This window comes from Onychomys torridus, unplaced genomic scaffold (genome assembly GCF_903995425.1).
Source record: "Onychomys torridus unplaced genomic scaffold, mOncTor1.1, whole genome shotgun sequence".
Lineage (NCBI taxonomy): Eukaryota > Metazoa > Chordata > Mammalia > Rodentia > Cricetidae > Onychomys > Onychomys torridus.
The window spans coordinates 1-5,091 of record NW_023411420.1 but is presented as its reverse complement, the minus strand read 5'-3'; the positions used below and the strand labels follow the sequence as shown (position 1 = coordinate 5,091).

General features: G+C 46.8%; 1 pseudogene; it reads left to right on the top strand.

Annotated features, from left to right (window-relative positions):
- The first annotated feature begins 39 nt into the window (after positions 1-39).
- Positions 40-496, top strand: LOC118575145 (annotated as a pseudogene).
- Positions 497-5,091: the final 4,595 nt, after the last annotated feature.

The window sequence follows — 5,091 nt, the reverse complement described above, 5'->3', positions numbered from 1 at the left end:
AGAGAGATAGGAGGAGGTGGTGGCTGCCACAACTACAGCATGGTGGAGACCATAGCGGACACCCCGCAGCTGGTCACCAAGCTGCAGAACCTGAACGACGCCTATGGGCCGCCCAGCAACTTCCTGGAGATCCACGTGAGCAACCTGCAGGCCTTGGGGGTCAGCCGGGCTGCTTCACCACCAACGAGATCAGGGTCAAGACAAATCTTCCTATCTTCAAACTGAAGCAATCTACTGTGAGAAGGAGATACAGTGACTTTGGATGGCTTCGAAGTGAACTAGACAGCACCAGCAAGGGGGTAGTTCTCCCCTCCCTGGGAAAGCAGTTTTGCGAACATTTGATAATTTCTTCGAGGAAAGGAAGCAGGGACTGGAACAGTTTATAAATAAGGTCGCTGGTCATCCTCTGGCCCAGAATGAACGTTGTCGTCACATGTCTTTACAGGATGAAATAGTAGATAAAAGCTATACTCCATCTAAAATAAGACATGCCTGAGTGTGGAAAGAAGAGGCAGGAACGAGACCATTAACATCCACACCAGTGAAGACGTTGTGACTAACTTAGCATGCTGCACAGACACTGGTCTAACATGCCCTGAGTACACTAACACTCACGCTCCCTTTCATTTCCTTTAGTTCATTGCTGTAGTGGAACGCCCTCGTTGAGCCCCCACTAGCTCTGCCCTGCCGTGTCCGGGTGCACTCTGTAGCCTCACAAGCCCCTAGAAGCCGAGTCCCTAACTAAAGCTGCTGACTTGGCCTTATTTGCTGTTTCTGTGTCACGTTTCTTTTTGTATCCGATTGACTAGAACATTCCCCTACTGTGTGATGCCCCCTCGGTCCTAATTTATGTGCAGGAGCACGACAACCATTTGTCTCCAGTGCCACACATACAAGGTGTACTTTGTGTGCAGAGTGTGTCTTTCTTCTGGCCTGTCATCCCCTTCACATGGAAGATTAATGAGGGAAACCTTTATATTCTGTAAAAAAACAAAATCATATTTATATACTAAAATCATTTGTCTAAAAATTTAAGTTGTTTTCAAATAGTTGAAATGAAAAAAAAAAAAAAAGAGCTGCCATGGTCATGGTGTCTCTCCACAGCAATGGAAGACTGGGCTGAGACAAAAGTTGGTACCAGGAGTGGGGTGTTGCTGTGATGGGCCTGACCACGATGTTTGTTGGAGAATTATGGAAGATTTGGGACTTTGAACTAGAAAAGTGGCTGAACACTTTAAGGGGGGCTTACTGGGTCATCCTAGTAGGATCATGGAACACGGTGGTGCTGAGAGCAATTTAGATTATGAACACCAAGTTCAAGAGGTTTCAGAGGGAAGAATATTGGTAAATGGCCTAGAGACTGTTCTTGTGATATTTTGGAGAAAAATGTGGCTGCTTTCTGCCCTTGTTCAAAAAATCTGCCTGGGACTAATGGCATTGGACTTCAAGACAGCCATGTATTGACTGTGCTGTGTGGTTATTAATGATCACTCTCATGCAGATAATGAAAAGGAGAAATCCAGTAAGCAGTGCCCATCCATGGCCTCTGCATCAGCTCCTGCCTCCAGGGTCCTGCCCTGTTTGAATTCCTGTCCTAGATTCCTTCAATGATAGACTGTGTAAGCCAAGTAAACCCTTCCTTCCCCAACCTGCTTTTTGATCATGGTGTTTCATTATATTATTTATTCATTGTAGCAATAGAAGCCCTAAGTAAGACAATATTCTTCTTTTCAACCTAACCCAATTAAAGCATTCTAGTCACTCGCTGCCTATCCTGGCCAGTCCTGGGATGACCACACATTCAGAAGAGCTGACACGGTCTACCTCCCATTCTCCCACATTGATTCTGCTGAACACGCCAAGCTCGTCTCTGCCCCCTGAAGTCTGTCTGCCAGGAATGCCATGCACATGACTGGTTCCTTATGTGCTCGCATCTTATTTCAAGTGTTATGCTCAGATTTAAAATGGCCCTATCCCCTCTTACCTCTTACCACTCAGTTGTAGTTACTTCCTGGTGTGCATCACCCCTGACAGTCCCTGGCTTCCTATATCATTGTTGTGTGGAAGTTTTCTCTTAGATTAAAACCTTCCAACCTGCAGGAACTTAAGGACACAGGATGTTAAAGGGAGATGAAACATGATGTTCTGCGGGAAGAGGAAACATTCCACCCTGCAGGGAAGCTGCTTAAGTTTAGTAAGTCAACAGCTCAAAGGCTTACAGGAAGTTCCCGAAACGGACCAGACACACTAGGCCATTCCCTCCCCAAGCATGTGCAAGCATGTACAAGCATGCAAGGACTGATAAGAAACACTCTGAGACAAGTTCCTGGAAGAAGCAGAGACCAGTCAAGCTGCCTGGAAAGAGGCTTGCACCAACAGAGCTACCCGGAAAGAACATTCTCTAACATGTTGAGGTTATTCCATATTCTCAAAGCTTCAAGCTTTCATGAGCTGTCACCTGCTGGGTGATGCAGTTGTCTGACTCACTTCTGTGCCTGCAAGTAACCCCTCACCCATATTCCTGTAAACGACCCCAATAAAATTCACTGGTTTACCAAGTTTGACTGTGGAGATATCTGTACTTTGGTCTCTCGTTGGTTCCATATTTAGGGTGAACAGACATTTGTTTGTATCTCCATGTGAATAGTGTCACAGAACACACGTGCAGAGGGGCTTCTCTGCCCCATCACTGTTTTATCCCCGGCACCTAGAACAGGTATGATGATGGCACACAACAGCCACCATTATATTGTCTGTTGGATTTAAAATAAAATTTACTTCGCTTGAACGGGTCCCTTAGGGGAAGAAGGGGAGAGAGCCCCTCCCCCACGGCCTAACTCACTAAGTGAAAGTGTGTTAATAAGAACCAGCAATAGAACACTCAGACAAAGCAGAAGCCCAGCTTGTGTCTCAGCCTGCAAGCTCTGTGTGGTGAGTGGGTACCCAAGGTGTCCGCATCTCCCACTCTGCTTGTCAGTGGAGAGGGTGGTGATGTCGTGAATACCAAGTAGAGCTCGCTCCAGGCTAGACAGTTTCTAGAAGGCTCTGTGACCATCAGGTTCTGGCAGCCAAATCAAATTAGTGGTATAGTTATGGAGAAATGAAGCACATAGAGGCCACTCTGCACCCCAAGTCCCCACCTTTCAAGTGGAGGATGACCACTCTGACACACAACCTCCAGGCTGCACAGGTCATGACTGACCAACAGAATAAACAGCTTGGGACACAGGCCTTGCGGCTAGGCCACCCATGCCACTCAACCCACAACTTGGCAATCCTTTGGTCAAAGCTGGGAATCAGAATGCATCCCAGCACTGGGAAGACTGAGGCAGGAGGATTGAGAGTTGGAGAGGAGCCTGAGCTCACAGAAAAACCCTGTCTCAAAAACAAACGAAACACAAACCAAACCAAACAAAAAAGCCCAAGCCATCCAAACAAAATTTTCTAGTAATCCCACAAATCAAGCAAGTTAGGAGCGATTGGGACTCGAAGGTCATTACCGGCCACCCCAGAGTCTCCATGATCCTCTGGGTTTGCACTCTCCCAACCACTGATTGAGCTGGAACCATCCAACAAATCTCTAGATATGCACTCTCTCACCCACGGAATGGACCAGGACCATCCCGTAAGCTTCTGGGTACATACACTCTAACCAATGGAATGGACCAGGACCATCCAACAAGCCTCTGGGTGCACACTCTGTCACCCATGGGACGGGCCAAGAATCCTACACTTCTTTCCCAGGATGGCTGGAAAAATGAAGGACCAGCCGTTGTGTAATTTAATGCTTTCTAAACAAAATGGCAACAATACATACAAGACATTGTGGCAGAAGGTACAAGCTTCTAACAGTAAACAAGCATCAATGAAAAGCAGTTTTGTCAACAACAATTAAGTACATAAAGTCAGCTCTCTGGACCAGAGCTTAAAGCATAAAAAGAAGCATTTGCTTTGCATGCTTCCAATGCCCATGACTGGCCCAGTGTCTAGTGTACTGCCAAATGATAAGTGAATGCAAAATTATTAATTTCCAAACTTCTGTCATTGTAAAGCCCTTCCAGCCGACTGATGACCAGAGTGTAGCTTGCTCAGTGGGCCAGTCTTCCACGTGGGCAACAGACATGGTGACCCCTAGAACAATATTGGTCTTGCTTGCTCTTACTGCCTGACCTACTCCTATGCTTCTGGACATTTCCAAAGTTGCCTACATTGCTTATTTTTTATCTTTAATGGAAAAAAATGTGAATTTGAACTCAACCAAATGCCATTCAATCAGGGTCCCGTATCCTACACCAGCATGCCTCAGTTGGCAATACTTATGTCCCAGAAGCATCCTCACCATAAATATTCAGCTTCCAAGTTTTTCAGAGGGAATACCGTGTCAACACTGAAAGGACATCTCTGTGTGGGCAACTGTTCCATTCCATGCACTCAGGAGGTGGCAAGGGTCTCTGGTGTAGGGATTCTGAGCTGGAGGTTCTCTCTGGCTAGTGGAGGAGATCCAAGTCCAGAATGTCTCCTAGGCATGGTTTCCTCTTAAAGCAGATGGCAGCCTATTGTTAGGACTTGAACTCAGGGAGTACAGAGAAAATGTTACATAGTAATGTTAGGGTCGGCATTCAAAACAGAGAGCTCCACTCCGATATCGGGTCACAAAAGAAGCTTTATTTTAACATGAGCTTGTGGGACACCAGCGCGAGGAGTAGCTGGTGACCCCGAGTTTGAGGCTCACAGGCCTTTTATGAGGCGGTTCTACCAGGGCAGGGGAGTGGGGTCACCCAGAGTGCAGACACCTGGATGCCAGATGTCTCTGCGGTCTTTCTCAGAGTCTGGGTAGGTAAACAAATTCCAAGCTTATCTAGCAAGGGGTTATTTGGCAAGCATCCTTCTCAAGCAATTTATCTTGCGAACGCAACTGCAGGGGTCATCCTGCAAGCATCCTGTTAGCAGAGCATGATGGGCTAACTTTTCTGGTATGGGGCGTGGGGGCAGAGTGCAGTATTTTCCACTGAATCTGCAATTAGCAGAGCTAGTGGGGGGGGGGCTTTGTTTCCCTTACAATGGCCCTTTCATTCCACCCTTTCTCTTGTG